At 37.7% G+C, this 10820-nt stretch overlaps 1 non-coding gene across 1 annotated transcript; it reads right to left on the bottom strand.

Moving 5' to 3' along the window:
• Positions 1 to 464: 464 nt before the first annotated feature.
• On the bottom strand, positions 465 to 571 carry LOC128281075 (small nucleolar RNA R71). Its single transcript, XR_008271290.1, has one exon. It is a non-coding gene; the product is annotated as a small nucleolar RNA R71 (small nucleolar RNA).
• Between the last annotated feature and the right edge of the window lie 10249 nt (positions 572 to 10820).

The raw sequence follows: 10820 nt of genomic DNA, 5'->3' as shown, positions 1-10820 counted from the left end.
AGCAAGAAGACGAAACTCAACCCCCAACTGAAGAGATGGCTGAAAACCAAAACAATCAGCTACCTCCTGCAATTGATGCTAATCAAAATCCTGCTCCATGTACTATGTATGACTATGCTAAACCCTCTTTAACAGGAACTGAATCTAGTATAGTTAGACTTGCTATTGCTACGAATAATTTCGAACTAAAACCTAACACTATTCAGATGATACAGTAGTTTGTTCAGTTTGATGGCTTGCAGGATGAAGATCCCAACACTCACTTAGCAAATTTCCTAGAATTTTGCGATACATTCAAAATCAATGGCGTTTCTGATGATGCCATTCGTCTTCGTTTATTTCCCTTTTCACTAAGAAACAAAGCTAAACAGTGGTTGAACTCGTTACCACGAGGGTCTATCACTACTTGGGAACAAATGACCGAGAAATTTTTACTAAAATATTTTTCGCCGGCTAAAACGGCTAAATTACGTAATGATATCTCTTCTTTTGTGCAGATGGATTTAGAAACACTTTACGATGCATGGGAGAGATACAAGGACTTACTGAGAAGGTGCCCTCACCATGGGTTACCGCTTTGGCTGCAAATTCAAACATTCTACAATGGTGTGAATCCCTCGACAAGACAATTGATTGACGCAGCAGCTGGCGGAACCATCAACAATAAAACACCAGAAGATGCCTATGAATTTATAGAGGAGATGACACTGAATAACTATTAGTGGCAAGTTATGAGGACAAAGCCAACGAAAATAGCCGGCGTTTATAACGTTGACTCAGTGACTATGTTGTCAAATCAGGTAGAACTTTTCAATAAAAAGATTGATAGTTTTCTTGGTTCTACGCAGGTACATCCAGCAATGAGGTGTGACTCAAGCGGAGGAGGTGTGCATACAAAATACCAATCCTTTAATCCCATGACCGAAGAGGAACAAGTCAACTATATGGGTAACAATAACTTTAGATCTCAAAATAACCCATACAGTAATACTTATAATGCAGGTTGGAAGAACCACCCCAATTTCTCCTGGGGTGGTCAAGGGAATCAAAAGCCACAAAATCCTCAGGGCTTTCAACAGCCACCTTATCAACAAGAAAAGAAGCCGAACCTTGAAAAGATTGTCTCTAAATTCATCTTGGTGTTAGAAACCCGTTTCCAAAATACCGAGGCAACACTGAAGAATCAACAAGCATCGATCCAAGGACTCGAAACTCAAATAGGCCAGCTGTCCAAATTAATCTCCAAACGACCACAAGGTAGCCTACCAAGTAATATTGAATCTAATCCGAGGGAACACCTCAATGTAATTAGCACTCAAAATAAGGAAGGATTCATTGCACCTAAGCCAGAATTACAACAAGACAACGTGATGAAGAAAGGTCAAGAAAAGGTAAACAATGATGATCCCAAACAGGTAAGTACGAATCATGAACCTCGCGTGCCATATCCTAAAGTGATGACGAAAGATAGAACAGAAGAACAATTCAGTAAGTTTGTCAAACTCTTAGAGAAATTACATATTAACTTACCCTTTATTGAAGCTCTTTCGCAGATGCCCAACTCAATAAAATTCTTAAGGGAACTTCTGAGCAAAAAAAGGAAATTAGACGTTACATCGCATGTGGAGCTCAATGCAGTCTGCTCAACTATTCTAAAGAATGAGCTACCTAACAAATTGAAAGATCCAGGGAGTTTACAATTCCTTGCTTAATTGGTAGTTTATCTGTGAATAATGCTTTAGCTGATCTAGGGGCAAATATAAATGTTATGCCATAAAAGATGTTTAAATGACTAGGTCTCGGTAAACCCAAATAGACTAGGATGAGCATATAATTGGCTGACAAAATAGTTAGATTTCCTAAGGGTATTATTGAAGATGTTCTCGTTAAGATTGATAAATTTATTTACCCAGTAGACTTTGTCGTCTTAGACATGGATGAGGATAACGAGGTACCTTTAATTTTAGGACGACCCTTTTTAGCAACTGCCAGAACCATTATTAATGTAGGCACAGGGGAGCTAACGCTTCGTACAGGTGATGACGCAGTAACACTCCAAGCACGCAATTTAGTCAAAACCCCTAAGACTCAGGATAATGCTATAAAACCAATTGATGATAAAACTAATATTCAATCATCCTTGCAGGAACCTTCTCGAACCAAGACAACAGAGACAGTGCGCTACTATCATGAAGAAAACAAAGACATCCATGAAGAACGAAGACTACGGATAGAGGAGCTAGATGAATGGCGAGAACACAAACCGTGAACACATGATAAACCAAAATTACGAAAAAACAATCCCGATACCTCTCTTAATAACTTAAGGTCGGCGATACAGTCATACTAGATGCCGTTGATCCTCACATTGCCACTACCACACCAAATGAGGAAATCCCTCTTACGGTACTTAGTATTTTTTCATTCGGTACAGTGGAGGTAAGTCATCCTAAGTTCGACACTTTTAAGGTAAACAACACTCGTTTAAAACCTTATTTTAAGATTGACAGCAGGAATGAGGAGTATGAGCTCCTCGAACCACCATGATCATTCAACGGAGAGGTAAGTCAAGCTTAGACTATAAATAAGTGCTTCTCGGGAGGCAACCCGAGCACTAACATTATTAATTTCTTTAAATTCTTATATTTAACACCTAATTTACTAACAAAGCTTTTGAATACAGGTTTTCCGCAAAGACACGGTCAAGCACACGTGTAATAGCCCAAAATTGGGTCTAGTTGGAACAGAGGTTTCGGGACCACAAAATCTGAGATTAAATAATTATTTTATGATTATTTTGAGGTCTATGATATGATTGCATGATTGTGTGAAAATTTTGTGAAGAAATTCTATGCATAAAGTGCTTAATTCGAAGTTAGGGACTAAATTGAATAAGTTGCAAAACTTGCATTCTAGAAGTTTCTAGTATGAAATTGATTTGAAATATTAATTAGGAGGTCTTAAATAGCAATTTTACCAATTTCTAAGTTATGGACAAAAATTGGACATGGATGGAATTTTTTGGAAAGTTTAGTAGTAAGGGTATTTTGGTCATTTAGGGGTAAAATGAAATAAAATACAAAATTAAAAGCCGATTTTGCTCATCTTCTTCACCATGGACGTGTATACCAAGGGAGACTCCATTTCTAGGGTTTTCAAGCTTCCCAAGCTCAATTGTAAGTCCATTCTAACCCCGTTTTTCAAGTTCTTTACGTTTTTGGAGTCCTGGTAACTTGATTTAGCTTATGCTAGCAATAATTCAACCTAGGGTTCATATTTGGAAAAATACCCATAGGTAAAATTTGTGTATTCTGGTGTTTTATGATACAATATTAGGTTTTAAGTTATGTTAGACAACTTGTGCTACTCGGTTTTAAGTGAAAACGAGCAAAAGGGCTTAATCGGTAAAAATACCTAATAGTCATAAGTATATGTTAGAGTGAGAATTTGATGTTTCCATAGAAGGGAAAAGTGATCATCATGTCATAAAACATAAGAATAAGGGATGAAGTTTAATTCCCGAGCCTAGGGGCAAAAGTGTAAATATGCAAAAGTTTAGGGGCAAAATTGTAATTTTTCCAAAGTTTGAGTTAAGGACTGTTTTGAATAGTACATTAATTAAATAAGTAAAATATGATGTTTTAGATCTCGGAAAATGAGATTTGAACCTAGAATGAGAGAAAAATTCATATGTATAATAAGCATTAATTTATGCATGTTTCAATGTAAAATTGATATATTTACTATGATCTCCGAGGTGTTGAAGGTATGTAAGTTGGTATGATAATAATACAACAATAATGCTGTAATTTATATTTGAAAGTTAAATTTAGTGAATTAATTGAATTATGTTAAATTAAATGATTATGGTGCCAAGTTTATGAATTGATTTAAAATATATGTCTATGGTACATGAAGTGCATTGAATTATCATACATAAATGTGATTTCTATGATTATGGATATTATGGGAAATTGTAAGTTCATATGATTTTTAATAAGACAATGTGTAATTTAATGTTATTATGCGTTGATATTAAATGAGATGTAAGTTTATATGTAAGTAATACATCACTATTACTTGTATTATGATATTTTATAAAAATATTGGAAATATGTTTGTGGATAATTACTTGATTGGTGAAATTGTTGGGAAAGAGAGAGAAATCCTAGTTGAACCTTCGGAAAGATTGGATGATACAGATGGTATGTAGCTAGGTCACATGTATAGTGCTGAGTGCACATCATGTGTACAAGAGAGCTACAAGACATTATGATGTAGCTAGGTCGCATGGGTGATACTATGTGTACACCATGTAGACAAGAGAGCTACGGGATATATGTAGCTAGGTCGCATGCGTGGTTCCAAGTGAAGGTCACCATGTAGACAAGAGAGCTACGAGATAAACTGGCTAGGTCACATGGGTGGTACTAAGTGTTCACCATGTGTACAAGAGAGCCGAACTATATGATGGGTTGAGCTATGTGCTGAAACCACCAAGTATCGAGGATTGATCCAAGTGTTCAACGGAGACTCTCTATGTATTGCTTTGTGAGTTTTGTGATGAATAAGTGCAGAACTTGGTTATGTGAATGATGTGTTCATTAAGTGACCAGATGTGGTAAGGTTATAAACAAGTAAGTTATACATGAGGATGATTTTATGGTGACCTTGTGATCATGGGCCTATACTTGTGATGTATGAAATGTGGTGAAAATGATTTGTGATATGTATGTTAAAATGAGGTTAATACAAAGAAAGTGTGAAAGAGTGAATTAGCAATAAAACTATTTTGGACAGTAGCAGTGATGTGATTTTGAAAAATCACCAAAAAAAGTATAAATTGAATCAGAGACTTAATGAGATATCAGATTAAATATTAATGAGTCTATTTTCATATAAAAGAAACATACAAAGCAAAGGAGTTCTATATTTTGAGATATTTATGTTTTTGTGAGACTGATTCAGAATGATTACGTGATCCCCTATTCTGACTTTGGAAAATCACAAAAATTTGGAGAAAAATAATTAAAGTCTCAAAATTATATTTTTAAAATCCATAATGAGTCTATTTTCAAGATAAATCAACAAGAACATTATCCGAGTTCTGTACTATGAGATAATTATTTTTTAGTGAAGAGAGGTCAGAACTGTCAAAAAGTGAAACAGGGGAATTTTAATGAATAAACTGTACTAATTGGCTAAACCAAAAATTATGAAAATTTTATGGTGGAAAGATATGTGAGTTTAGTTTCAGGGAAAATTTACGGATCTTAATTTGGAGCTCTGTAGATATAATTATAAATAATTAAGTGACTATGACTCGTGTGGACAGTTTGATGTGAACATTTATTAGTAAATTGTGAAATAGTACTTACAAGAATGCTATATACATTAAGGATGTGGAATGGAGAGGAGGAGGAGGAAAATAAATATATGTGGAATTCATGGAAACTATGGTATATGAAATATTGATATAATGAAATAAATGATATGTGTTTATAAGAAAACAAAAGAGAATGTTATGTATCATGACATGTATATATATATATATATATGACTAGTCTCAATGTAATGCTTGTTGGGTATGGAATTTAATTGAAATGTTTCAGCAAACATGTTATTCTCACAGATCTGAATCGTGGTATTTTATAAAGATATGATCTAGCTTTAAATATGAATGCTTGATGATTAAGTGAAGATATTTGGTAAGATGATAATCTTGGTATAAATGTATAAGTGGTACTATAATAAACAAGGTAAAATGAGTATGAGAGACACATGTATGATGACATACAAATGCTATGTTTGTGGTTTAATTGAGGATGTTTAATCATTAAATGAATACCATGTTATATGCTTTTGATTTTGTATAAGTGTGTAAGAGATCAAGGTTGACCAAAGCTTGGAAAATAGCCTAGGTATATTCCACACAGTGCAGAGACACGACCATGTGTCTCAAATTGTATATGGAACACGACTTTGGGACACAAAGTGTGGAGCCTTAAAGCATGAAATTTCCAAGATTTTTGTAAGTTCTCGGTTTAGTCCCAAACCCTTTCTAAAGTATGTTTGGGGCTCTGTAGACTCAAATAAGGGACTATGTGTAAGAGAATGAACGCTTTGAAATATGAATAAAATTTTATGGCTCGTATTTTAGTTTAATGTTTGTATGTTTGTCTGGTAACGCCTCGTACCTTAGCTCGGCCTTGGATACGGGTAAAGGGTGTTACAACACGGGCGTGCTTATGGCCGTGTGAAAATAGGGCACGGAATTCCCCAAACACAGGCTACGATAACACGCCACGACCATGCGACATGGTCGTGGTTGAGCCTGCCAAAACAACACGGGCGTGCGACACGCCCGTGTGGAGGAACGATGGATAAACCTATTAAAACAGCACGAGAGTGCGACACACCCGTGTCTAACACCCGTGGTCAAGCCTATTCAATTACCACGGGCGTGGGAGAAGCGAACAAAGCTAGGCACGGCCATGCGACATGGCCGTGTGCCACACACGCCCAGGCCACACGGGCGTGTGATAGTAGCCGGGCACAACCAAATTCAAAAAAATTTCAAAAACACGGGCTACCCTCACAGCACACGGGAGTGGCCCTAGTCCGTGTGCCCTTCCCTTATATAAACAAACCACTATTCATTTTCTTCCTTCTTTCAAAACCCTAGCCGAAATCCACCCTTCCCCAACCCCTACTCCCTATTCCGGCTACCATTCCCTAGATTCTCCCTTCCCCAACCCCCAAACCACCCTCAAAGTCACTTCACTTGCATTAACCCCCATTTTCCCCTCCCTATACCCTCTATTTTTCCCACCACACGACTTCCTCCACGTGTCACACGCCCGTGCGTCGCCCTACAGCACCTTTGGTTCAATTCCTTAACCTTATTTTTCCACTTTGTGTGACTACATTAGTATTCTACATGCTTTACATAGATATCGTATTATTTTGCTTAAGACAAGTTAGGAATTGGCTTTACAATTTTCTATATTTTGAATTGTTTAAGTTACTAAATAGCATATAATAGTTTTGGGCCTATTGCTTAACTATTGCTGTATCTTGGATTCTATCAATGCTCATGTATTTTCAGGTATATTATGTCATCATCAAGGGGCAAGAAGGGTGCAGTCCCTTCCTCAAAAAGACGTAGGGGATTGGGTTCTTCCTTAGTGCGAGCTACAGCCGAAGTTCGGCACCTGTTCCTTGAATTTCCACAAGCTTCGTAGGAGGAGCTATTTTAGATACTACGCGTACGACCCATCACCACAAGTCGCTGCATCGACTGGGCTACCATAGAGCAAGTCTAACTCACTGATGCCATCCGCGCCCTCCTGTCCACAGACCCATGGGAACTGTTCTTCGCTATTATCGAGCCCACTTACTTAGAGCTAACTTTAGAACTATGCTCTACTTTTCATGTATAGGTGGTGATGACGAACAATGACGACCCCGACACCGTTCACTTCTGATTAGGCGGTCTAGTTTTTGCGATGAGTGTCTGAGAGTTTGGAGTTGCTCTGGGACTTTACACTGATGAGTTTATGGAGGAGGAGGACATGAATGCACTACCACGCAATATCCATATCTCCCCCTCCTTGTGCTGAAAGGCTTTGGCACCACTCTCTTCCACATACGACCCCAGCCGCTTGAAGGCCTCAACCCTCGATCCTTCCTTACACTACCTTCATGCCATCTTGGCACACACATTGACCGGGAGGAGAGAGAGCACCGGCGTCGTCACCACCCACGACGCCTACTATTTATGGTGCATGGCGAATGCACACGTGACTGACTTGGCCTACTTCATTGCTTTCGCCATTCGCCATCAGACCAAGCGGCATAGGAAGGGAGTGATCTCCATCGGCCCCTACGTGACGCGCCTTGCTAGACACTTCGGCCTCCTTAACATCGCGGCCCAGTCACCAGCGCTTACCCTGATAGGTCAGATGTCCCCATAGAGCATCACGACTATGCTACACATGCGGATGATCGAGCACCGACGTGGGACCGATCCTCCTCAATACCGTCTCTATCATGCCATTGACGAGGAGGATCTTGAGGACATTCCTGACAATGTTCCCCCACAGCACGAGGAGCCTTCTACCGAGCCACCTAGGGAACAACCAGTTCATGCGGCTGCTTCATTGGCACATCTTTTCGACCGACTTGCCCATTTCGAGCAGTATTGCACTATGCAGTTCGAGATAATCCACGAACGAGATCAACAACGGGACCGACAGATGGACGATATGCAGGCCATGATGCAACAGCTGTGCCAGCACTTCCACATCGCACCTCCAGCACCACCACCTGGGGGCCCCACCGACGAGGATCCTTGAATCCTCCAATTTTATTTTTATTCTTATTATTATTTATTATTATTATTATTATTTCCTTTTATTTTATTCTTATTTTTATTTCTTTTGATTTTTATTTTCATTTCAATTTTCTTATTTTGAAAGACATATCTATATTAGTAAATTTTGTCTTTTTCCATTTTCTGGTATTTCTAACAAGTAATTCCACTATGCTCTCTTCCACACCAACTCTTAATAAAATCTTCATGATTCTACAGACTTCCAAGCAAAGCTGCTAGGAATATTTTACGGAATGAGGAAACAAACGGGAAACAATACCTCACGAGTGCCATGTTCAACGACCCAATTTCTTCATCTAGCCAAGAGCAATGGCAGCTATTACTTTCCCCAAACACTCCAGCCTCAGAATCAAGCTTCGCATCCTTCTAATAGGGAGTTTCACCTCTTTCCCTCTTATGATTTTCTTTATGTTGAATAGTCTATCTTTGTACATTGAGGGCAATGTACATCTTAAGTGTGGGGGGGTGAACATGAAACCTAACTTTTTGCATTATTATCAAATCTCTGAATTTGGTCTTGTGCTTAAGTGATTTTCTCATAATATTGATAGAATGAATTCTGATTGATCTATAACTATTGTTGGTATGTCATGAATTAGACCATGGGAATTATGCATGATTATTTGATTATAGGACATTAGAGAATCGAGCATGATAAGTTGATATTTTGAGAACTAAAATTTTTAGATTATTTTTCTAAATTGAGGTATTATCTTAAAATCTTAAGTATACAAGAATGACATCAAGAACCCAAATTTTTTGTGAGATTTTTGAGCCTTTTGAGCATATAGCTTTCTTTCTTGCTCACTTCTTTTGTGGTTTGAGTGTGTCAACATTGAACTGTTATTCTAAAACTTGCTTCGATTATACATGTCAAGACCACACGTATGATTTGATATACTGAGATGATAAAGGCACTTAGGATTTAACCCATTGACTTCATAAAAAGCCTTCCCACATAATTAAACCCTTAGTGAGTCCCCTTTGAGCCTATTAACCTTTTTCTTTGATTAACCCTCATCATTAACCCATTAACCCATTATTGTTGAAATCCTCTTACTTAATTTGACCCTTTTTATCGAGATTGAATTTAATATTGTTACCTCACTATGTTCACCATTTTTTGTTACTGAATCATGAAGTATATTTTCTGTATTGTATTAATTTGATTTGTTCTTAAAAAATATGTGTGTAATTCTCAGCAAGCTAAAGTTGTCATGAACTCATGTAAAATAGTTCTATTTATTTGTTTGTGATCCAGTAATTAAGTTTTTCATAGTGGGGTAACATATTGAAATTATCTCGATTTAAACCCCTGTTCTTCGACCTGTATCCATACCTGTAACCTAAACCCCATTACAACCATGCAAAGACCTTTTGATTAGTGTATCATATCATTTACAAGTGGTGGAGATTTGATTTTCATGCAAAACCTATGGTAATAACTTTTCATGTTAGACAGTCGAGTGCTTAATCTTGACCTTTAAACAGTTTGAGTGATTTGAGTGAATCTTTAGTGAGGATGTTATCTCTTGTGTATTTAGGACTAAAGTTAATTACTTAAAGGAAGTAGCTTACCTATAATTTTATTATCAAAATATTCGATTTAGATTGTTTGAGGCTTTTAATGCCCCTATAGTTGAATTCTCACTGTATGATTTTCTGTGGAATAACTTGTAACATTATCAGTAATGATTATGTGATTGAGAGAAATGAATTCTAGCAGTAAATGAGAATTTTGCTTGAGGACAAGCAAATGCTTAAGTGTGGGGGTATTTGATAAACGCCAAATTATACATATCTATACCCCAAATACTTAGCATATTTATGGAGGTTTATTACTAGATTTGTGGATTTTGGTGCTCTTAATCCTGTTATTTCATGTTTTGTACTCAGGAGAGTACCAAGAGTCAAAAGGAGCCAAAAACGAGCTAAAAAGGGACAAAACGGACCAAATCGAGAAGACCACACGGCCTAAGCCTTGCCACACGGGCATCTTACACGCCTGTGGCCTTCGGAGGTGTCGACCAAGGTTTTCATGTAACACCCCGAACCCGAGACCATCGCCGGTGTCGGACACGAGGGGTTAACAAGCCAAGTTCACTTGTTTTGCCCATCCATTTGACATTTCCAGTCAGGCTGGAAAACTGCGTCACTGTCACCTTAAAAATCATATCTCGAGTTTCAAAACTCGGAAACTGGTTTCGTAAATTTTTCCTGAATTTAGACTCATATATACATCCATGGATTTATTTCTAGAATTTTTGGTCGGGCCAATTGGTACAGTTTATTAGTTAAAGTCACCCATGTTACAGGGATCGACTGCTCTGACCTTTGCGTGGTATAACTTGAATATCTCTCTGTACAGGGCTTTAATGCTGGTGCCGTTTCTTTCTAATGAAACTAGACTCAAAACGGAATCTGT

Source organism: Gossypium arboreum, chromosome 9, assembly GCF_025698485.1.
Source record: "Gossypium arboreum isolate Shixiya-1 chromosome 9, ASM2569848v2, whole genome shotgun sequence".
NCBI classification, from domain to species: domain Eukaryota; kingdom Viridiplantae; phylum Streptophyta; class Magnoliopsida; order Malvales; family Malvaceae; genus Gossypium; species Gossypium arboreum.
This window is presented reverse-complemented; position numbering and strand designations above follow the sequence as displayed.